This window comes from Thamnophis sirtalis, unplaced genomic scaffold (assembly GCF_051295495.1).
Source record: "Thamnophis sirtalis isolate CommonGarterSnake01/CBP01778 unplaced genomic scaffold, rThaSir2_p1.2 scaffold_2, whole genome shotgun sequence".
NCBI lineage: Eukaryota > Metazoa > Chordata > Lepidosauria > Squamata > Natricidae > Thamnophis > Thamnophis sirtalis.
The window spans coordinates 8281289-8306173 of NW_028261382.1; the positions used below are offsets into that span (position 1 = coordinate 8281289).

The window sequence follows — 24885 nt, forward strand, 5'->3', positions numbered from 1 at the left end:
GGTTTATCGGGACGAGGACTCGGCTTCATTCTGCTGGGGAAGCCTAGGTCAGAACAGACATTTCATGATCCGACTAGGTAACATCATCAGTGCTAGAAGGGAGATGGGCTTGCAGTGTGGAGGAGGAGGACTGTGGGGCTCTTGATACTCTCTGAGCTTGGTTGTTTTCTTGCAGACATTTCATGAACCAACTAGGTAACATCATCAGTGCTAGAAGGGAGTTGCCCACAGCTCAACCCCGAGGTACAAATATTCTTTTCCCTTTGCCACAGGCATGAAATGGTCCTGTGGCAGACTCCGGTGTCAGTCCAAATTAAAGGCCAGAAAAGACTAGGGATGACTGGATCATCTCTATAACTTTACTAAAAGCCAATAAGTGTACATATTTACTTCTGTCGAACTTTGAAAGAAACGTACTGTATATACTCAAGTATAAGCCTAGTTTTTCAGCCCACTTTTTGGGCTGAAAAAAGCCGCCTCGGCTTATACTCGAGTCAGTGAAAAATTTGCCCGAAATGGAGGAGAAAAAGGGGCGGGGCCATGCCGCTGGGTGACACTCGTGAATGGCCCGGTGCCCCTGTGAGTTTCCCCTCCCTCTGTGTCAGTTTGCCGCGCAGCGCGCACCGCACCATCCCCCCTCCTCATGTTCTAATGTAATGCAGGGCTGTCTTACGATTCCCCTTCCTCCCCCTCCTGCCGCTCTGCAACGATGTCCCACCTCCTCCTTGTTATGGCAAGCAGCCACATAGCGATGTCCCACCTCCTCTGGTACAGTGATCCAATGATAGGAATCACTGTGCCGTGTGTCATAGGAGGCGGGACATCATCATCACAGCGGGACATCAGCATCATGAGGTGAGTGAAGTATTTCATTGAATACACCGCTAGTTTACTGTTTTTCTTTGAAATAAATATTCAAAAACATTATTGGTATCTATTTTTATTTTTGAAATTTACCGGTAGCTGCTGCATTTCCCACCCTAGGCTTATACTCGAGTCAATAACTTTTCCAGTTTTTTTGTGGTAAAATTAGGTGCCTCGGCTTATATTCGGGTCGGCCTATACTCGAGTATATACGGTAGTTCTTTCCAGCTATGCTCTAGTGTGGCGTGCTGATTGTGACACTTACAAAGAGAGATAATTTTTTTAAAAAAGTGGCCCATTAATTGGCAACTGTTTCTGTGATCGTACGTTTCCTGATCAATTTTAAAGCACTTGGGAGCTGGCCCAGGAAAGCTGGCCACAGATGACCTAGAATCCTCGGATGCAGATGGATGAAGATTTTGTTCAAGTTGTAAGAATAAGGGGTAAGAGGTTAACCCAAAAAAACCCCACAACAACACCGCCCACCAAAATGCTCCATAAAATAAAATGTTCGTGGAAAAAAGCCTGAACTTTCAAAGCCAAAACAGAGAATTGGAAAATGTGCAACTCGCAGTTTTGAACATCCTGAACGGTACTGAGATATTATTGTTCCATACTGGGTCACTTCCAGCATTAAGGAATTGCACAATAGCAATAAAATCTGGTTGCAGCGGGAATGTAAGACAGTCCGCATTTTTATTAGACTAGACAGTCTCGAAAAAAAGAAGGACTAGGGGGGTGACACGATAGCAGCGTTCCGATATCCCAGGGGTGCTCCCAAAGAAAGAGGGAGTCGAGCTATTCTCCAAAGCATCTGAGGGCAGGACAAGAAGCATCGGGTGGAAAGTAATCAAGGAGAGACCCTTCCTTCTCTCCTCCCTTCCTTCTCTCCTTCCTTCCCTTCTCCTCTCCTTCCTTCCTTCTCTCCTTCTCTCCTTGCTTCCTCCCTCCCTTTCTTCTATGCTTCCTTCCTTCCCACCTTCCTTCCCACCTTCCTTCTCTCCTTCCTTCCTTCTTTCCTTCCTTCCCACCTTCCTTCCTTGCAGCATCTCAGGGGCTGCCATAAAGAAGAGGGAGTCGAGCTATTCTCCAAAGCACCTGAGGGTAGAACAAGAAGCATTGAGTGGAAAGTAATCAAGGAGAGATCCTTCCTTCTCTCCTCCCTTCCTTCTCTCCTTCCTTCCCTTCTCCTCTCCTTCCTTCCCTCCTTCTCTCCTTGCTTCCTCCCTCCCTCCCTTTCTTCTATGCTTCCTTCCTTCCCACCTTCCTTCCTTTCTTCCTTCTCCCTCCTCCCTTCCTTCTCTCCTTCCTTCCCTTCTCCTCTCCTTCCTTCCCTCCTTCTCTCCTTGCTTCCTCCCTCCCTCCCTTTCTTCTATGCTTCCTTCCTTCCCACCTTTCTTCCTTCTCTCTCTCCCTCCTTCCTTCTCTCTTTCCTTCCCTTCTCCTCTCCTTCCTTCCTCCTCTCTCTCCTTGCTTCCTCCCTCCCTCCCTTTCTTCTATGCTTCCTTCCTTCCCACCTTCCTTCTCTCTCCTCCCTTCCTTCTCTCCTTCCTTCCCTTCTCCTCTCCTTCCTTCCCTCCTTCTCTCCTTGCTTCCTCCCTCCCTCCCTTTCTTCTATGCTTCCTTCCTTCCCACCTTCCTTCCTTTCTTCCTTCTCCCTCCTCCCTTCCTTCTCTCCTTCCTTCCCTTCTCCTCTCCTTCCTTCCCTCCTTCTCTCCTTGCTTCCTCCCTCCCTCCCTTTCTTCTATGCTTCCTTCCTCCCCACCTTCCTTCCTTCTCTCCTTCCTCCCACCTTCCTTCCTTCCCACCTTCCCTCCTTCCAGTATCTCAGGGGCTGCCATAAAGAAGAGGGAGTCAAGCTATTCTCCAAAGCACCTGAGGGCAGGACAAGAAGCAATGGGTGGAAACTAATCAAGGAGAGAAGCAAACTAGAACTGAGGAGGAATTTCCTAACAGTGAGAACAATTAAATCAGTGGAATAACTTTCCTCCAGAAGTTGCGAATTCTCCAACACTGGAAGTTTTTAAGACAAGACTTGATATCCATTTGTCTGAAATGGTATAGGGCTGTGATGATGAACCTATGGCATGCGTGCCTGAAGTGATTTCTTCCAACAACCGGTTCTCTGAACTACTTAGAAAGGTACCAACTGGTTCTCCCGAATAGGTGCGAACTGGCTGAATCCCACCACTGATGTGCGCCCACTCCCTTTTCAGTACTCGGTGCCGAAAAGGTTCAGCCATCACTGGTATAGGGTCTTCTGCTTGAGCTTGGACTAGAAGCCCTCCAAGGTCCCTTCCATCTCTGATACTCTATGTTCTATGTTCACATCATACAGCCCTTGGCTTCACAACTACTATTACCAGTTTTTACTACTAGTAGTAAACTAATAGTAATGCTACTATTGCTACTACTATTTACCAATGCTCATAAAACAGACACCCGTCGCCACCGAGCACCAAAGTGAGATGTCTTTTGAATAATGTCTCTAGAAGACTGTGAGGTTTTGTTCCACTTCCATCGGCTACACACTCACTTTGAGAAGCAGCTGGAATATTTCGAACATCTGGGATGAATGTAGAGGCTGTCAAAGCAGTGAAGAATCATGAACCTGCCCTTGATCGAAGCCAGTCCTCTTGCACAGACCTTTCAAAACCAGCACAAATGAACATTGGCATGAAATGTGTTACTCCAAATAGATTCTGCAGGCAGCTTTTTCTTTGGGTTTCTTAACACCTAGCACGATATCTTCACAGTTCCAAATTAATTTTTGAAGGTAAAAAAGAAGAAATGCCAGCAAAAAAAAAAAAGGTGATGGGAAATACAGTTTACCGTTGAGACTTATTTTTCTGAACTAATAATTCTGATCTGTGTAGCACCTTAAAAGGTGGAATGGGGGGGGGAGTATATTGATTCATTAATTTATCAATTAATAGCATTAATTATTTCAATTCATTAATTATTCTTCATGGCACAATGAATACCAGTGATTATTTATACGTCTATTTGGAGGGGGGGATTCTTTTTTGATTTAGAATAGAATAACAGAGTTGGAAGGGACCTTGGAGGTCTTCTAGTCCAACCCCCTGCCTAGGCAGGAAACCCTACACCACTTCAGACAAATGGCTATCCAACATCTTCTTAAAGACTTCCAGTGTTGGAGCATTCATAACTTCTGGAGGCAAGTTGTTCCACTGATTAATTCTAACTATCGGGAAATTTCTCTCTGTTGCTTCTCTCCTTGATTAGTTTCCACCCATTGCTTCTTGTTCTACTCTCAGGTGCTTTGGAGAATAGCTTGACTCCCTCTTCTTTGTGGCAACCCCTGAGATATTGGAAGACTGCTATCATGTCTCCCCTAGTCCTTCTTTTCATTAAACTAGACACACCCAGTTCCTGCAACCATATTTCATATGCTTTAGCCTCCAGTCCCCTAATCATCTTGATTGCTTTTCTCTGCACTCTTTATATAATATATTTATATAGCCACTCGTCCCAACTGCATGGCTCTACCAAAAATTTAAAAAACTACAATAATGCAATGCAATAATAAGCAAGTAGAAACATAAAACTAATACAAATTAACTAACAAAATCTACAACCAAGATCCATTTTAGAAAAGTAACTCTGGAAGGCTAATGACATGTAAAAATCCATATTAATTTAATGATAATAATAAAAAAAAAAAAAACCAGAGGCTTTCTAACCACTTATGAGCTGCCAGAGAATTTTGAGTAGAAATAACATTTGATATGCACTATGGTGAAACCTTACACACAAAAACATGTTCCTAGCTGGAGAACTGAGTATGAACCTCGGTTCTGATTATCCTCAGGGGAAAAATAATTCTGTAATTGATTGGGATATGATTAGATCCCCGAAGAGTTAGCAAATGGGAATAAACAGAGGGGGGGGGAAATGGGGCCGTAACGTTAAAGAAGTTAAAATTGGATGTTTTTTTTTTCTTATTGCAATTGCTAAATAAGTTTTGTACCTCACCACATTCCATTGTTTTTATTGCTTACCGCTTAATTGGGAAGCTTCCAATTAGCATCTGTGGAGCTTCTCAGTTATCCAGGCCAAGATTGTTCCAAAGGCAATTGGACTTCCTTTGTTTCTCTTCTCGAAGACGTTTTGCTTCTCAAGTTGTCAAGAAAACATTTCGCTTCTTGGATGAGAAGCTAAGCGTCTTCAAGAAAAAGCAAAGAAATTCCCAATTTGGGCCATCCGCAATTTCAGAATAACCTACCGTATATACTCGAGTATAGGCCAACCCGAATATAAGCCGAGGCACCTAATTTTACCACAAAAAACTGGAAAAGTTATTGACTCGAGTATAAGTCTAGGGTGGGAAATGCAGCAGCTACCGGTAATGATGACCCGTGCAGCCGCGGGAGCGATGTCCCGCCTCCTATGACACACGGCACAGTGATTCCTATCATTGGATCACTGTACCAGAGGAGGTGGGACATCGCTATGTGGCTGCTTGCCATAACAAGGAGGAGGTGGGGCATCATTGCAGAGCGGCAGGAGGGGGAGGAAGGGGAATCGTAAGACAGCCCTGCATTACATTAGAACGTGAGGAGGGGGGATGGTGCGGTGCGCGCTGCGCGGCAAACTGACACAGAGGGAGGGGAAACTCACAGGGGCGCCGGGCCATTCACAAGCGTCACCCAGCGGCATGGCCCCGCCCCTTTTTCTCCCCCATTTCGGGCAAATTTTTCACTGACTCGAGTATAAGCCGAGGCGGCTTTTTTCAGCCCAAAAAGTGGGCTGAAAAACGCGGCTTATACTTGAGTATATACGGTAGTTGCTTAATAGAATAGATCAGAGTTGGAAGAGACCCTGGAGGTCTTCTAGTCCAACCCCCTGCTTAGGCAGGAAACCCTACACCACTTCAGACAAATGGTTATCCAACATCTTTTTTTTATTAACAAACATTTTTATTAACAAACATGTAAAATACACACACACAAAACCTAGACGTACACCACATATACACAATACAATACGAACAGGACTGTTCTTTCTAATAGCAATTATCAATCAATACCGCTCACTTTATATTATTTCCCCTTCTATTGTATTTCATTTGGATTTCCCCATTCTTAACCCTCTTATTTTCCTCATAACTATTATTTTTTGAGTTTTGTTATATTCCTTCATTAATTCTTGTTCCTTTCTTCCATCCACCTATACCTCCATTTATCCCATATCTGGTAGAATTCTGATTCGTCTTTTCCCTGGATTTCTTTAGTTAGTTTGTCCATCTCAGCACAATCCATAACCTTTCTTATTATTTCATCTTCGCTTGGAGTTAATTTGTTTTTCCATGTCTGGGCAAAGGCAATCCTTGCCGCCGTAATTATATGTAGTATTAAATACTGGATTTCTTTTTTGTATTTCACAGACATTGTTTCTAATTAAAAAAAACTTCAGGTTTCCATTCTATTTTAACCCCTGTTATTGCCTCCAGCCAATTTTAGATCCTTTTCCAAAAAAATTAGCCTCCTCACAAGTCCACCATAAATGGTAATATGTTCTATGTATTGATTCGCATTTCCAACATTTTGGGGAGGTATTTGTTAAAATTTTAGCTAACCTAGTTGGTGCCAGGTGCCATCTGTAAAACATTTTGTACTGGTTTTCCTTGTATACATCCAACATCTTCTTAAATACTCCCAGTGTTGGAGCATTGACAATTTCTGGAGGCAAGTTGCTCCACTGATTAATTGTTCTAACTGTCAGGAAATTTCTCCTTAGTTCTAAGTTGCTTCTCTCCTTGATTAGTTTCCACCCATTGCTTCTTGTCCTGCCCTCTGGTGCCTTGGAGAATAGTTTGACTCCCTCTTCTTTGTGGCAACCCCTGAGATATTGGAAGACTGCTATCATGTCTCCCCAGTCCTTCTTTTCATTAAACTAGACATACCCAGTTCCAGCAACCGTTCTTCATATGTTTTAGCCTCCAGTCCCCTAATCATTTTTGTTGCTCTTCTCTGCACTCTTTCTAGAGTCTCCACACCTTTTTTTTACATCCTTGTGACCAAAACTGGATGCAATATTCCAAGTGTGGCCTTACCAAGGCATTATAAAGTGATATTAACACTTCACGTGATCTTGAGCTTCTCCAAGTTAGGCCCATAGGTAAGTTCAGAAGGGCTGCATTAGAAATTACCTAAGGCCTAATGTGGAGAAAGAGGGACGCAGTGGTTCAGTGGCTAAGACGCTGAGCTTTTCAATCAGAAAGGTTGGCAGTTCAGCGGTTCAAATCCCAAGCGCCGCATAACAGATTGAGCTCCCGTGACTTGTCCCAGCTTCTGCCAACCTAGCAGTTCGAACGCATGTTAAAAATGCAAGTAGAAAAAATAGGGACCACCTTTGGTGGGAAGGTAACAGCGTTCCTTGCGCCTTTGGCGTTTAGTCATGCCGGCCACATGACCATGGAGATGTCTTCAGAGAGCGCTGGCTCTTCGGATTTGAAACTGACATAGCAATAGCAATAGCAGTTAGACTTATATACCGCTTCATAGGGCTTTCAGCCCTCTCCAAGCGGTTTACAGAGTCAGCATATCGCCCCCAACAACAATCCCGGTCCTCATTTTACCCACCTCGGAAGGATGGAAGGCTGAGTCAACCCTGAGCCGGTGAGAATTGAACAGCCGAACTGCAGAACTGCAGTCAGCTGAAGTAACCTGCAGTGCTGCATTTAACCACTGCGCCACCTCGGCTGAGCACCGCCTCCTAGAGTCGGGAACGACTAGCACATATGTGCAAGGGGAACCTTTACTTTTAACTCGGAGAAGCCTGGGAGTTGCACTTAGCCAGTGGTTGCTGGTAGTTGTTTGAATATGAACAATTTTGCTTTTAGCCTTCTTCCTCCAGCTTGCACAATGTGTACATTGGCAGTAGATCTGGGTGTTTTAAGAATAAATAAATGTCTTAATTGTCCTTTTAAAACAGTGAGCAATTACATTAGGCATGGGTACAGCTGGCAGATATTCAAGACCAAGGGGGAAAAAATGCAAAAACATAACACAGCATATTGTTGCACTTGGCTGTTATCACTGGAATATTCCTCAAATGATAGGTTGGCTAATTTTGTTTTCAAAATATGTGCTGTATAATGCGAGGAGTGCAAAAAAAAAAAAGATTAGACTGTAAGGGTGACCCTGAAAAATTCTAGGCTGGCTTTAATAAACAGCCACATACAAGCGTGCATATGTTTCGGTGTTCGCTTAAATATGGTTTTAATTCAATGCATGTAAAAGGCATACATTTCTTTTTGGGTGCAAAAATCGATACCATCCACACAGTAAGTTCCACTTGGACCTGAAATCAATTTCTTTTAATCTAGTTTTGCCAAAAACGTAAAGAAAAAAAAACAAACAAGTTCTATAAGAAATAAACAGATCTCTTACATCATTTTTTTTTCCCCAGGAGAGAAACACTTTTAAGGTATTAAGTTCAATTCATGGGACTTGATTCAGCATGAAAAATGTTTCTCTTCTGCAGCTTAATTGCTGCACTAAGTCAAGTTGAGCCGGGGCTGACATGTGTTGGTTTGGTTTTGAGAAAAGGTGTGGACTTTCTCCCCGTGATGAATGTTTCTTTTAAAAAGTTGTTAGTTGGAAAAGGTGCTACCAGATTCCTGATGTATTCATTTTTTTTTTTTTGCCATCAAAGGACTAGCACTGCACGTCTTGAAGAATGTTCAATGTTAATTGGTGTAATAACTTAGGCTAAGTAAGAGGTGACTGGTTTAGTTTGCAAAATAATTGATTTGGGAATACCTGAAATGGGTTGAGTTGAATTGGCTTGGGTTGGCTTGGGTTGGGTTGAGCTGAGCTTATGTTATTTTAGCTTAGTTTAGCTTAGTTTAGCTTCTTTTATCTTAGCTTAGTTTAGCTGAGCTTAGCTTAGTTTAGCCTAGTTTAGCTTATTTTATCTTATCTTATCTTAGTTTAGCTTATTTAGCTTAGTTTAGCCTAGCTTAGTTTAGCCTAGTTTATTTTATTTTAGCCTAGTTTAGTTTATTTTATCTTATCTTAGTTTAGCTTAGTTTAGCCTAGCTTAGTTTAGCCTAGTTTAGTTTATTTTAGCCTAGTTTAGCTTATTTTAACTTATCTTAGTTTGGCTTAGTTTAGCCTAGCTTAGTTTAGCTTAGTTTAGCCTAGTTTATTTTATTTTAGCCTAGTTTAGTTTATTTTAGCCTAGTTTAGCTTAGTTTATCTTATCTTAGTTTAGCTTAGTTTAGCCTAGCTTAGTTTAGCCTAGTTTATTTTATTTTAGCCTAGTTTAGCTTATTTTATCTTATCTTAGTTTAGCTTAGTTTAGCCTAGCTTAGTTTAGCCTAGCTTAGTTTAGCTTAGTTTAGCTTATTTTATTTTAGCTTAGCTTAGTTTAGCTTAGCTTGGTTTAGCCTAGCTTAGATTAGTTTAGGTTAATTTGTTAGTCTGATGACCATGTGAAATAAAATAAGGTAAAATAATGCAGCACATTGGGATATCAAAATATTCAGTCAGGTCAACTCATCCCCTTGACAGACCCCAATCAGATCTGTTTTTATAGATATGCTAGGAATATGGTGGCAGCAGATTTGATTTTATCCCCATTAAAAGCACGAGGGAAGAAGAAGAAGAAGAAGCAATGTTTGTCTAATCAAAATTTTTAAAAAAGACTATCAGAAGGAAGGAAAAAATCTATTTTGTAAGTTCTATCTAAGTTCCTAAGATGGAATTCCAAAACCTGGAAGGACAAAAGGGATGAAATGAATGGAGGGAGAGAGAAAATGAGATTTCTAAAAATTAATTCAGCCTGTGCTCCCAGAAATGTATGACATTCTTTGAATAATACATTAATAGAATTCTAAATGTAACTCTGAAAGATGGAATACCATTGTGTGTATATAACTATGTGTATGTCTACGTGCCTGTATAAGCGGTCCCCACACCATCACTGAGAAGGCCAATATTGATTTTTCTCCCTGGTAAGAGTTGGATTTGAAAACTTTTCAGTGTAAAGCAATAATTAAAGTTTCTTTCACTAGAAAGACCTCCAAATGCTTGTGTTACCAGACAAAGATTTCTTCCGAAATAAACATATCATATGAACATATGAAGAAAGGTTGCAGGAACTGGGTATGTCTAGTTTAATAGAAAGAAGGACTAGGGGAGACATGATAGCAGTCTTCCAATATCTCAGGGGTTGCCACAAAGAAGAGGGAGCCAAACTATTCTCCAAGGCACCTGAGGGCAAAACAAGAAGCAATGGGTGGAAACTCCTCAAGGAGAGAAACAACCTAGAACTGAGGAGAAATTTCCTGACAATGAGAACAATGAACCAATGGAATGGCTTGTCTTCAGAAGTTGTTGATACTCCAACACTGGAGGTTTTTAAGACAACTATTTGTCTGAAATAGTATAGGGCAATAATTCTCAACTTGTGATCCGTGGACTCCTGAAGTCCCATGATATAGTCACAGGGGTCTGTGAAGGCTTGAAGAAATGGTATGATTGAAATCTTGAAGTCTTGGGGGGGTTCCATTGCCACAAACTGTATTTAAAGGTAGTCTATGGTAAAGAACGCGGTGGCTCAGTGGCTAAGACGCTGAGCTTGTCGATCAGAAAGGTCGGCAGTTCGGTGGTTTGAATCCCCAGCGCCGTGTAATGGAGTGAGCTCCCGTTACTTGTCCCAGTTTCTGCCAACCTAGCAGTTCAAAAGTGAGTAAAAATGCAAGTAGAAAAAATAGGAACCACCTTTGGTGGGAAGGTAACAGTGTTCCGTGCGCCTTTGGCGTTTAGTCATGCCGACCACATGACCATGGAGATGTCTTTGGACAGTGCTGGTTCTTTGAAATAGAGATGAGCACTGCCCCCTAGAGTCAGGAACAACTAGCACATATGTGCAATGGGAACCTTTATCTTGTAGTGATAAAAATATGGTGGATTATGCAAAACGTTTTTTAAAAGAGGATAAAGTTTACTCCTCAGTTATTCTTGTTAGGTATAATTACAGACTGTACAGTTATAGAGACTAATTTGATTCTGAACTTAACAACGGCAGCAAGACTGTTGGTGGCGCAGTATTGGAAGAAGGAAGAATTGCCTACTATTCAAGAATGGACGTTAAAAGTAACAAACTTAGCAGAGATGGCTAAAATATCAGCATATCTTAAGGACCATTCAGATGAGAAATGCAAGCTGGAATGGAGAAGATGGATTGATTACGTTCAAATTAAATATGGGACTAAGAAACTCCAGATAGCTTATGAATGATTGCGCAAGGAATGTTACAACTTATCTAGAGTTAGCTTTACAAAAGGGGAGTTAAGTACAAGCAAGGGATGATGCTAAAGCTAGTTTATTTTAGTAGCAATAGCAATAGCAGTAGACTTATATACCGCTTCATAGGCCTTTCAGGCCTCTCTAAGCGGTTTACAGAGAGTCAGCATATTGCCCCCAACAATCTGGGTCCTCATTTTACCCACCTCGGAAGGATGGAAGGCTGAGTCAACCCTGAGCCGGTGAGATTTGAACCGCTGACCTGCTGATCTAGCAGTAGCCTGCAGTGCTGCATTTAACCACTGCGCCACCTTGGCTCTAGTATATGGTTGTTAAATGTTTATACCCTGTATTTGCTCTGGGAGGTTGGGGCGGGGAGGAAGGAGGGAGGGGATGTGGGGTGGGGTGGGAGGGAAGGTATATATTTGTAAAACTCTTTAAAACTTTCAATAAAAAAAGAAAAGGTTAAAAACCACTGGTATAGGGCAGTGGTTCCCAAACTTGGCAACTTTAAGACTTGTGGACTTCAACTCCCAGAATTCTCCAGCCAGCTCTTAAATTTGCCAAGTTTGGGAACCACTGGTATAGGGGGTTGGACTAGAAGACCTCCAAGGTCTGTTCCAACACTGTTATTCTATTTGTTGGCTGTGTGGTCTTTTGGAGAGAGTAAGAGGTCCAATTCAGGGTGATTTCTTATAAAAATGTTCTTCAGGTGTTGAAAGATTTTCAGATAGACTAGGTAGCCAACTGGATTTATGCAAGTGTACTTGTTTAAAAACAGTAGGCACCATTAGTGGGCTAGAGGAAGTAACTGATTGAGGAGGATTTACTTAGGTATTACAGCAAGCATTAAAGATAGAAGAAGGAGAAGAAGAAGGAGAAAAACGAGTGTCTGGGAAAAATCATATGGAGAAGCAATTAATTATACCAAGGAAAATGTTTAGTTCATGCAAAATGTAAAACCTTGTCCCAAATGAAGGAAACCATATGGACAACTGCAGATATTCTGTAGTTTTTCTTTCTTTCTTTTGAAGCTTGTATGCAGATACATTCCAGATAGCAAAGTTTTCCATGCACTAATAATAAAAAATGCTCATTTTTTTTAAAAAAAATGAATAAGCTTAGAGCCTGAGAGGGCATCTGAAATGTCACATGATCAAAATGGAGAGTGTTCTCCATCACTCGTAGTGGCGGCTGGTGTATGTGAGAGAGCGGGAGGAAGGGAGGGAGAAAGAGAGAGAGAGAGAGGTGATGTTGGCATTAGTGTTCCACATTGGCCTTCGCTTTTCACATCCTCTCTGGAGGCCATCGTATTTCTCCAGCTTCTCATTCTCCTCCTTCCTGATGTTGCTGTCATGTGGCATCACTACATCCATGAGCACCACTGTCTTCTGGTCCTTGTCTACTACTAAGGTGTCTGATTCATTGACTAGTACCTGCCTGACCATTTGGATCTGGACGTCCCACAGGATCTTAGCCCTCCATCACTTTATCTGGGATCTCCCATCTGGCCTTGGGAAGGTCTAGTCCAGTGCAGATGTTCCCACCATCCATCCATCCATCTGTCTGTCTATCCGTCTGTCCATCTCTCTCTCTCCCGCCATCCATCCATTCATCCATCTGTCTGTCTGTCTATCCGTCTGTCCATCTCTCTCTCTCTCTCTCTCTCTCTCTCTCCCCCGCCATCCATCCGTCCGTCCGTCCATCTGTCTGTCTATCCGTCTGTCCATCTCTCTCTCTCTCTCCCACCAACCATCCATCCATCCATCCATCATCTATCTAATGCACTTCAGTCACCTCTAATTTTTAGATTCTGTCCACGTTTTGTATCTTTTGGTATTCAAGAAAGGAGACTATTCATAGCTCAGGGTTGAAATGAAGGGGTCCTTGGTGCTCTCTGAGCTTGGTTGTTTTCTTGCAGATGTTTCATTACCCAAACTAAGTAACATTCTCAGTGCCTTTTTGGTATTTTTTTCTTTCCCCACTATTTCTTGAAATTGTTTCTTGAGACTTTGGTCATAGATGGAGGACATGCTGGTCCAGTAGTTGGAGGATCAAATCCTTCCCTGATTTTAGAATTCATGGAGTAACCGGGTATGGGAGGCGTGCATGCACCATGGAGTTCCTTGGAGAACAGGAAGGATAAAAAGATAATAAAGAAATGCAAACAATAATTAGAATTTATATTGTCTTCTGAAAGTGTTCAGAGCAGCCTCTGCAACAGACACATCTGCCAATGTGGTCGGTTTTATTATCTCCATATTTTCAATTCAGAAAGAGAAGCTAAGAAAATCTGAGTTCCAACTGAGAAATGTTAGATTCTGGGCTATTTAACAGATATACAGAGTTGGAAGGGACCTTGCAGGTTATCCAGTCCAACCCCTCACCCAAGCAGGAGACCCTACACCATTTTTGACAGATGGCAGTCCAGTCTCTTCTGGAAAGCCTCCAGTGATGAAGCTCCCACAACTTCCAAAGGCAGCTTCTGTTACATCGGTTGACTGCTCTCACTGTCAGAAAATTCCTTTTTACTTCTAGGCTGAATCTCTTCTTGTTCAGTTTCCATCCATTATTCCTTGTCTAGCCTTTAGGTGCTTTGGAAAATAGCTTGACCCCCCCTCCTCTCTATGGCAGCCCCTCAAATATTGGAAGACTGCTCTCATGTCTCCCCTGGTCCTTCTCTTCACTAGACTAGCCATGTTTAGTTCCTGCAACCGTTCATTGTATGTTTTAGCCTCCAGTCCCCTCATCCTCTTGGTTGCTCTTCTCTGCACTCTTTCTAGAGTCTCGACATCATTTTTATAGTGTGGTGGCCAAAACTGGATGCAGTACGCTAGGTGTGGTTTTACTAAGGCTTTATAGAGTGGTATTAGTACCTCACTTGATCTTGATCGTATCCCTCTATTAATGCAATTTAGGATTGCATTCCATTGGCTTTTTTGGCCGATGAGGGGACTGAAGGCTAAAACATACGATGAACGGTTGCAGGAACTGGGCATGGCTAGTCTATTGAAGAGAAGGACCAGGGGAGAAATGAGAGCAGTCTTCCAATATTTGAGGGGCTGCCACAGAGAGGAGGGGAGTCAAGCTATTTTCCAAAACACCTGAACGCCAAACAAGGATTAATGGATGGAAACTGACCAAGGAGAGATTCAACCTAGAAACAAAGAGGAACTTTCCGACAATGAGAACAATAATCCAATGAAACAGAAATTGCCTTCAGAAGTTGTGGGAGCTTCATCCCTGGAGGCTTTCAAGAACAGATGGGACTGCAAATTGTCAGAAATGGTGTATGGTCTTCTGCTTGAGCAGGTGGTGGGGATTGGTCCAGATGACCTATAAGGTCCCTTCCAACTCTCTTAATCTGTGTTCTTATCAATTAAGAACAAAAGGTGGTTTGATCTAAACCCATTGCATTTCCCTGGGTGTTGCAAAGGGGCTCTTAATGTTGCATCTGACCCGTTTCATTAGAGAATAAATCTGTGTGATTTTCTACCACGGGCTTCCTAACGGTTGGAACGGATTCAGCCCAGCTGAAATTCATTGCAGACCGCAAAATCCCGCCGTCTTGACTCTTTCCGACTTGGCGGCCAAATAGCTCTAATAAATAAGTAAAATAAACTGTAAATTGCTTGCCTGGGTTCACGACGAATCAATACGACCAGATTTCACCATCTGGAGAGAGGTTAAGCAGCGTGGAATTCCTGCTTTGCTTTTTGTCAAATTTGCCAAGCTTAAAAGAGTCCACGTTGCTGTAAAACATGGCTATTTCCTCTCTCGTTCTTATCTGTTGGGTTTATAGTGGTTGACATTGCAAATCAGTTGCACGTCTGTAAGCATTACAGGCTGTTTTTCCCGTCTGTCTGTCATTACAAGTGGTAAAGTGGGTTTAGAGTTGTGTAATGTATGTCTTCAGAAAGGGACGCGGTAGCTCAGTGGCTTAGACGCTGAGGTTGTTGATCAGATTGGCCGGCAGTTTGGCGGTTTGAATCCCTAGCGCCGCGTAACGGAGTGAGCTCCCGTTACTTGTCCCAGCTGCTGCCAACCTATTAATTTGAAAGCACGTCAAAATGCACGTAGAAAAATAGGAACCACCTTTGGTGGGAAGGTAACAGCGTTCCGTGCGCCTTCAGTGTTTAGTCATGCTGGCCACATGACCATGGAGACGTCTTCGGACAGTGCTGACTCTTCAGCTTTGAAACGGAGATGAACACCACCCCCTAGAGTCAGGAACAACTAGCATATATGTGTGAGGGGAACCTTTATCACAGAGGTGGGTTCCTACCAGTTCGCACCTATTCGGTAGAACCGGTTCGTCAAATCTACCGAACCGGTTAGAAGAGATTCCACCAGTGGACCCGGAAAGCAGATCACACCTACAGAAGAGGCTCCAAAAATTTTTGAAACCCACCACTGGTCCTTGAGTATGATTATTCTACACTATCATGCTCATATTTATAAAACTCAGTGCCTCTGTGAAAGGTAAGGATGACTACTGCGTTTGTGGTGCAATCAGAACATTGCGTGTGTTGAAGTTGTTTTAACGCAAACCAAAGATGCCTTTTAAAAAACAAGTTTACATCATATTCTTATGCATGCCAGTGCTGCGTGTGAGGTAATTTAAGGTGGTTCTGACAAGTGTCGTCGGCATCTTCATATCCGGTCACATGGGCAGCAAGCCACTCCCATCCGGTCACATGGGCGGCAAGCCACTCCCACAAAGGAGGCCACACCCATAGAGTAGGTTCGAACCATTTTTGAAACCCATCACTGCTTTCTCATTATCTTAATGTATGTCTTCATTGTGTGGCCGCAAAGGGCAGGAAAGGCTTATTGTTAGCAGTGTGCTTTGGACTTGAAAATGATGTTTTTTGGACTCACTTTGCATTTGGCATCAAACAAAAAGAGTCTCGGAAGACATCAAGAGAAGGATCAGGTGGAATGAAAACGAATGAAATCCCTTGGGAATGGCCAGCAATTTTCCCTTATATGCCCCTGTTGACTTTCTGGCTTATCTGCTAAAGTTTCGGTCACAGAAGCCACAAACTAAGTAAGTTAAAGGTAAAGGTTCCCCCCGCACATATGTGCTAGTCGTTCCCGACTCTAGGGGGCGGTGCTCATCTCTGTTTCAAAGCCGAAGAGCCAGTGCTGTCCAAGGACATCTCCAGGGTCATGTGGCCGGCACGACTAAATGCCAAAGGAGCATGGAATGCTGTAAGCCATGTAATCCTCACTTAACAACCGGTCAATGTTACAGCAGATGCCCAAAAGCTTACAAGTTAGTTACTGATCTGACCCAGGCTTCCCCAGTAGCACGAAACCGAATCCTCATCCCGATAAACCTATTTTATTTAATTTACAGTGAATTCCTCTCCAGCAAAGTCTTTCCACTCCCACAGTCTTTCAAATTAGTTCACAATTACCGACCTTGATCAGGCTTGGAGAGCGGCCAGGCTGATATCTTTCAGACACCGCAATACTTGGCAAGAATGAAGGAATGAACTAATTGTCTCCTGCAAACTCCATTCCCCTTTCGCTCCTCTTTTATTCCCTATGGGAGGAGCCATTCACCATCCACCTGTGGCTTTATTTCCAAATCGACTCCTGTTCCTTAGCTTTTCCCTTTGTCTGGCAACTCTGAGCATGCACACACTGGGAACAGGCTCCAGCTGTTCGTCTGCCTCACTGATGTCTGACTCTGAAGGCAGCTGATAACTGGCATACGGCTCTGCCCCCTCTCTGCCTCCAACCCAGAGCCCTCATCAGAGCCTTCCCCAGACTCCAGGACTGGCCCATGTTCCTCCCCAACCTCCTCACTGTCCGAATCTGCTGCCAACTCCACTGGCTGCTGGCGGGCCACAACAATTCCAGAGTTACACACACACACACACACACACACACAAACACAAACACACACACACACACACACTCAGTTACATGACCTCATTTCAGATGCTAGCAACCGTTTTGGCTTGTGGTGGTGGCCACACGGCTGGGTTTCATAACATTTTTTTGACTAGTTTCCAGCCTTTTTAAATGGTCTCCAACTAAAAACCTCGATAGAAATACATGGATTCACATCCCAGTCCCTGCATTCTCTTAATGAACAATGCAAATAAAGTAGTGAAATCGAATTCAGTCATGGGGCTGCCTCAACTTACAATTGTTAGAACTCCATGATGGTCATAGGTGGAGAACTACCTGTAGTTTGACGTCAAGAAAAATATGCAGGGACTTATGTCCTTTTGGATACCAGAGGTGGCTTCCTACCAGTTTGGACCCCTTTGGACGAGTAGGTAGTAACTCGGGTGGCATGCCCCCTATCGGTGGTGCCGTGGGTGCTGCCATTTTGTTTTTTGCTTCCGTGCATGCGCAGAAGCAATTTGTTTACTACTGCGTATGCGTGCATAGCGAAGCGCATCCCTTAGTGAACCAGAAGCAGTGGTGGGTTTCAAAAATTTTTGGAACCTACTCTGTGGGTGTGGCCTCCTTTGTGGGAGTGGCTTGCTGGCCATGTGACCTGGTGGGAGTGGCTTGCTGGCCATGTGTTCTCTCTCTCTCTCTCTCTCTCCTTCCTTTTGTTTCTCTGTCCCTTTTTTCTTTTTTTCTTTCATCTCTCTCTCACTCTTTTTCTTTCTTTTTTCTTTCTTTCTTTAGTTCTTTCTTTCTCTTTCTCTCTCTCTGTGTCAGTCTTTGTGTGTGTGTGTGTGTGTGTGTGTGTGTGTCAGTGGTGGGTTTCAAAAATGTTTGGAACCTCTTCTGTAGGTGTGGCCTGCTTTCCGGGTCCACTGGTGGAACCTCTTCTAACCGGTTCGGTAGATTTGACGAACCGGTTCTACCGAATAGGTGCGAACTGGTAGGAACCCACCTCTGACCAGAAGTAACAGAAGCCGGAACTCACCCCTTCACCTAACTGTTTCCCTGAAAATAAGCCCTCCCCGGACAATAAGCCCAATCGAGCTTTTGAGCGCATGTGCTAAAATAAGCTCTCCCCCAAAAATAAGCCCGTCCCAAAAATATTGCAACACAGCAGTAGCCGTGGGGTAACCACACTCGCCCCTCCTGCACCTCAAAAGTAACAAGACCTCCCTGAAAATAAGGCCAAGCGGTTATTTCGGGGGTCAAAAGAAGATACCTGTCTTATTTTGGGGGAAACACCGTATACATCCTGCCATGTTCAAAATGCAGATCCAAATGAGGGTAAAACTGCCATTGTTGGGATCTTGTAAAACCACAGCCAGGCTTATTAAAATGCCTCTAATGATATATCAATAAATCAACCCTGGGGAAGGCGGCCTTGGCAATTTAAAATTGCAATTGTAGGCTTTATCTTTCCATATGTTCTTAATTCTTTCCATCAGATACCCGCCTCCAAAAAGAAAAAGAAAAAAGAAAAAAAAATAACGAGTTGGAGAGATGAGAAACATTCTTCCCTTTGATAACAAGCCAGCCACTTATCTGCATTTTCTTTCCCGAAAATTGCAGCCCCCTTCGTTCGATATCAAAAAGCCACAGAGCTAAGTTGCGCTCTCTCGTTTATCCCACAAAACCAGCTTAATTGCTTTGAAATGTGATAATCAAGGAACCAGGTAAATTCAAGAAGTTCGGCTAATTGGCCGATCATCCCAGCTTCTTAAAGGAAATGAGCACATTCCCAAGTTTATTAACGCAGCCTCTGTTTTTGGTTTTTTTGCAGATGCTAGGGATGTCTATAAGGTGGCTCAGTGGCTAAGACGCTGAGCTTCTCGATTAGAAAGGTTGGCAGTTCAGCAGTTCGAATCCCTAGCGCTGCATAATGGAGTGAGCTCCCGTTACTTGTCCCAGCTTCTGTCAACCTAGCAGTTCAAAAGCATGTAAAAATGCAAGTAGAAAAATAGGAACCACCTTTGGTGGGAAGGTAACAGCGTCCCATGAGCCTTCGGTGTTTAGTCATGCCGGCCACATGACCACGGAGATGTCTTTGGACAGCGCTGGCTCTTCGGCTTTGAAATGGAGATGAGCACCGCCCCCTAGAGTCAGGAACGACTAGCACATTTATGCCAGGGGAACCTTTCCCTTAGGCATGTCTGCCATCCATTGATACACATCAAAAAAAAACCTTCCAGACTGTCAAACAGCCATTATTAGAACTAGCCTGAAATGGAATTGATTTGAGCTTTAGTTGGCCTGGAATGTGCTTTGCCCAATCAGCTAAACTCTATTTCAATTTGATAGAAAGGCTAAATTGAACAAGAGGTAGCAGACGGTGCCATTTACCTGGCCTAGCGTCATGGCATCAAGTCTAGCCTGTTTCCTTAAAGTGGTTATTAGTTGATTTGTACCCCCCACCTTGCCCCCACCCTATTTTCCATTCAGGTTCTTAACCTTTAAAGGGTTATGACTGAGATTGAATTAGCAATAGATGAAAGCTGGTCAGAGGGAGATCCAACCTGGAATTAAGGAGAAATTTCCTGACAGTGAGGACAATTAGTCAGTGGAACAGCTGGCCTTCTGGAGTTGTAGATATTCAGCACAGGAAGTTTTCAAGAAAAGATTAGACAGCCATTTGTCTGAGGTAGAACAAGGACCTTGTGCAGGGGTTTGGACTAGAAGACCTCCGAAGTCCCTTCCAGCTCTATGATTCTATGAAATTAGGTGTGATGAGGAAACCAAAAAAGCCAATACAGTTCTAGGCTGCATAAACAGAGGGAGAGAATTAAGATCACATGAAGTGTTAAGACCACTTTATAAGGCCTTGGTAAGGCCACACTTGGAATACTGCATCCAGTTTTGGTCACCACGATGTAAAAAAGATGTTGAGCCTCTAGAAAGAGTGCAGAGAAGAGTAACAAGTATTGTATAGTACTGTAAGGAGCCCCAGACTGCTCCTGAGTGAAGGAGTGGAGCATCTGCCAGTTTGAACTGAGGAAACAGAATGTGAGGCCAGTGGCAGCTGAAACAGAGTTCTTTTCAGGTGGGGAGGAGGAGTAGAACTCCTTAGCATCAGAGCGTGTTAATTATGGTATAAGAAATACTCATGATCTAATGTATACCTATAACTGTATGTAAGAGAATAAATGACAGTAAAAATATAAAGCACAATATCGGTAAATAATACTTGGTCATAGTAGCTAAGTATAAATAAATAAAGAAGTGTATATAAAAATGGATAACGAATAACGAGATTGTGAACGCAAGATAGAAATGTATAGAAGGGAAAACACTAACTGCAAAGAGACCGATTCGGAACTGCTGTATGATATACGATGGAACTTCTTGTTCCTATGTTGTTTTTAAGTCATGTGTTTGTTTCTGTTGATGTGCTTATGTGTTTAAAATAAAAATTAATACATAAAAAAAAAGAAAATTCCTTTCTTAGCGAGCACCTAGAAGCCAAGAGAAACATACGTGACAAATTTCAAGTTTGGAGATTTCATGATGACGGAGTGGTGTATCTATATCTACATCTACATCTATACATACATACATACATACATACAATGCCTCAAAGATCATCTAAAACCTCCAAAAGTGGGGGGAAAGAACCCTTCTTCATATATCATTGAAGACTTGCCTGGATGATTTCCATTTGTTTTACACAGTGGCTGTAATAACCAAAGATATGCGTAGCATATGTTAGCCTATTTATATTCAGTGGGCTAAATTAGGCAGATGGTAGGCATTAGTACAAGGGATAAGACGACTGAGAGCTAAGATATATGAATGATTTCAGGTCTGTCACAGAGTCTTTAAGAGTCTTTATATCTGAAGCTGTTTTAGATGTCTGGTCTCATGAGATGATTATCTCTTGCATAGACCTTTTCTTATATTGTTGGGATGTAAAGTACAGGAAATCAGGAGTCCCGGCAGTTCAAGTGAATGCAGGTTAATATACGGCACTTTAGAATAATATGATTAGAAGGGACCTTGGTAGTTTTTAAGTCCAAGCAGAAGACCCTGTATCATTCCAGACAAATGGCTGTCCAGTTTCTTCTTGAAAATATTCTACATTTAGGCAAGAAAAACAAAATTCATATGTACAGTATAGGTGGTACCTTGCTCAATAGTAGTAACTGTGAAAGGGATCTTGGAATCCTAGTGGACAATCACTTAAATAGGAGCCAGCCGTGTGCAGCAGCTGCCAAAAAAGCCAACACAGTTCTAGGCTGCATAAACAGAGGGATAGAATCAAGATCACGTGAAGTGTTAATACCACTTTATAATACCTTGGTAAGGCCACACTTGGAATTCTGCATCCAGTTTTGGTCGCCATGATGTAGAAAATATGTGGAGACTCTAGAAAGAGTGCAGAGAAGAGCAACAAAGATGATTAGGGGACTGGAGGCTAAAACATATGAAGAACGGTCACAGGAACTGTGTATGTCTAGTTTAATGAAAACTAAACTAGGGGAGACATGATAGCAGTCTTCCAATATCTCAGGGGATGCCACAAAGAAGAGGGAGTCAAACTATTCTCCAAGGCACCTGAGGGCAGGACAAGAACCAATGAGTGGAAACTAATCAAGGAAAGAAGCAACTTAAAACTAAGGAGACATTTCCTGACAGAATAATTAATCAGTGGAACAACTTGCCTCCAGAAGTTGGGAATGCTCCAACACTGGAAGTTTTTAAGAAGATGTTGGATACCCATTTGTCTGAAGTAGTGTAGGGTTTCCTACCTAAGCAGTGGGTTGGACTAGAAGACCTCAAAGGTACCTTCCAACTCTGTTATTCTATTCTATTCTAAAACCTTCAGTGATGGATTGCCCACAATTTCCAGATGCAAGCCAGAATTTTGGTTCACCTCTGGTAATGTGGTATTTTGGAGTGTTTTGAAACGTTTCTCAGAAACTCATTTTCACTCTTCCTCTCTAGGAAAAATAGCAAACTTCGGAGAAGCATGTAGTATCGTTTCTGGAAATTCCAAATTGTGGGTTAGACAAAACCCGGGGGGGGGGGGCATGACATTTAAGAGAAATCAAAAGATACAGAAGAAAAACAATACATGAGAAACATACAAATCTGTCCATTTCAACACGTTTAGAGTAGTTTTTATTTTTTTCAGAAAAAACCAACTAAACCAAACAAAGCTTACCATTATGTCTTGTTTCTGAGACAGTTTAAGAATAAACCAGTTTTGTGGTGCGCAATATGCTTGTCAAAGCACATTTTGAAATTTGAATTAACATATCTATGTGTTTTTAACTGTCAGGAAACATTTCTAGCTTGGTTTTAGACTTGTGAGAGGAACTGAAGATTTTTCTTATTTTTTGCTGCCCGTTTTTAGTCGAAAGGACAAGATGGTGCTAATTTGGCTTTGACGTTACAATTGGCCAGGAATTTCAGTCATTTGTATAATTTATTACTCCTTGTGAAGGTAGGTTTTCTGACCTAGGCTTCTCCAAAAAGCAGGAAGCAGAGTCCTGGTCCCGACAAAACCCCTTTTATTAAACAAATGTGATTTCCTCTCATTCACATTCAGCAAAGGCTTGGCAAACAGTCTTTCAAAGGAATATTTATGATTACAGACCTTATCTAGCTTGGAAAACGGTCATGTAAATATTTTCCAAATGAGGTGCCGGGCAATTTTGTTGTCCGAGGTGCAATGACAGTAAAGTCAACTTAAACTAGAAGACCATGGAGATTTCAGGATCTCAGTATTATTCATCTTTCTTTGGTTGTTGTTCTCTCTCTCTCTCTCTCTCTCTCTCTCTCTTATTAAGAGCCAAGGTGGCGCAGTGGTTAAATGCAGCACTGCAGGCTACTGCTAGATCAGCAGGTCAGCGGTTCAAATCTCACCGGCTCAGGGTTGACTCAGCCTTCCATCCTTCCGAGGTGGGTAAAATGAGGACCCAGATTGTTGGGGGCAATATGCTGACTCTCTGTAAACCGCTTAGAGAGGCCTGAAAGGCCTATGAAGCGGTATATAAGTCTACTGCTATTGCTATATTGCGCTTTCTCTCTCTCTCTCTCTCTCTCTCTCTCTCTCTCTCTCTCTCTCTCTCTCTCTCTCTCTCTCTCTCTCTCTCTCTCTGTGTGTGTGTGTGTGTGTGTGTATGTGTGAGAGAGAGAGAGAGAGAGAGAAGAAAGGAGGAGAAGAAGAAGGAGAAGGAGAAGGGGGAGATGATGTCTTCATGTCTTCATATTTTTCATTAACAAATCTAAAAGACATCTAAAAATCTTTAAACGCTTGTTCTGATCTTTGAATTAGTTTAATAATGAAGATATTCTCCTAATGGTGAATTTTGCCATTTTTCTCTCAAGCAGCAGCCAACAACATCCCGTTAAACCAACTTACACAACCGGCATCCAGATGTTGATGGAGGTGGCTGCGATCAAGTGTCATATGAGGACTACACTTTTGGATCAGCTGTGAGTTAAATGATTCACTCTCATCTCTGGCAACTCTGCCCCATTGGTGTCATTTTCATAGTAATGGTCCCATAAGAAAGACTGCTTTCATTTCCCTCATCCAAAGTGATGGTCAGATATATTTTTTGTATTCATTCAAGGAGGCCAGCAGTTGATTTTTGCTCTTCCAGTAGCTTGTCAAAGCTGTGATGTGTCATTGACAAGAATGAATGAATAAGCTAAGATTCCGTTGACGCTATACTAGAAAACAACTATTATTTCTTTGCTTGCTTGTACATGGTGGTGCAGTGGTTAGAACGCAGTATTTTAGAATGTAGTACTGAAGGCTAACTCATTACTCAATCCAGGAGTTTGATTCTAAGCAGGTCAGGACTGACTCAGCCTTCCATCCTTACAATGTCGGTAAAATGAGGACCCAGATTGTTGGGGGCAAGAGGCTGACTCTATAAGACACTGTGAAATGGTATATAAGTCTAAGTGCTATTTTCCTTCCTCCTTCCTCCCTCCCACCCTCCTTTCCTTCTTTCTTTTCTTCTTCCTTCCTTTCTTCCTTCCTTCCTTCCTTCCTTCCTTCCTAGTGATTAGTACTGCAGGCTAACTCTGCACACTGCCAGCAGTTCGATCCTGACAGGCTCAAGGTTAACTCAGCCTTCCATCCTTCTGAGGTGGGTAAAATGAGGACCCAGATTGTTGGGGGCAATCGGCTGGCTCTGTAAGACACTGTGAAATGGTATATAAGTCCTTTGTGCTATTTTCCTTCCTCCTCCCTCCCTCCCTCCCTTCCTCCTTCCTTCCTTCCTTCCTTCTTTCCTTCCTTCCTTCCTTCCTTCCTAGTGATTAGTACTGCAGGCTAACTCTGCACACTGCCAGCAGTTCGATCCTGACAGGCTCAAGGTTGACTCAGCCTTCCATCCTTCCGAGGTGGGTAAAATGAGGACCCAGATTGTTGGGGGCAAGAGGCTGACTCTGTAAACCGCTTAAAGAGAGCATAGTAAAGCACTATGAAGTGATATATAAGTCATGCTGTTGCTATTGTACATGTTGCTCTGCCTTTATTATTTTTTATAACTCAAAGCGGTGAATATACCTAATACTCCTCCCTTCTCCTATGTTCCCCACTGCAATAGCAATAGCAATAGCAGTTAGACTTATATACCGCTTCATAGAGCTTTCAGCCCTCTCTAAGCGGTTTACAGAGTCAGCATATTGCCCCCAACAACAATCCGGGTCCTCAACAACCCTGTGACATGAGCTGGGCTGAACGAGGAGGCCCAGAATTACCCAACTGGCTTTCGTGCCTATGGTAGGACTGGAATTCACAATCTCCTACTCTGTTTCCCTAAAAATAAGCCCTCCCTGGATAATAAGCCCAATCGGGCTTTTGAACACA

General features: G+C 42.7%; 1 long non-coding RNA gene across 1 annotated transcript in view; it reads left to right on the forward strand.

Moving 5' to 3' along the window:
• The window catches only part of LOC148048451 (uncharacterized), a 161601-nt gene extending 138018 nt beyond the window's left edge, over nucleotides 1-23583 (forward strand). The window contains exon 3 of the long non-coding RNA XR_015695334.1: nucleotides 23391-23583. This is a non-coding gene — a long non-coding RNA (uncharacterized LOC148048451). The remainder of the gene's footprint in view (nucleotides 1-23390) is intronic.
• The last annotated feature ends 1302 nt before the right edge of the window (nucleotides 23584-24885 follow it).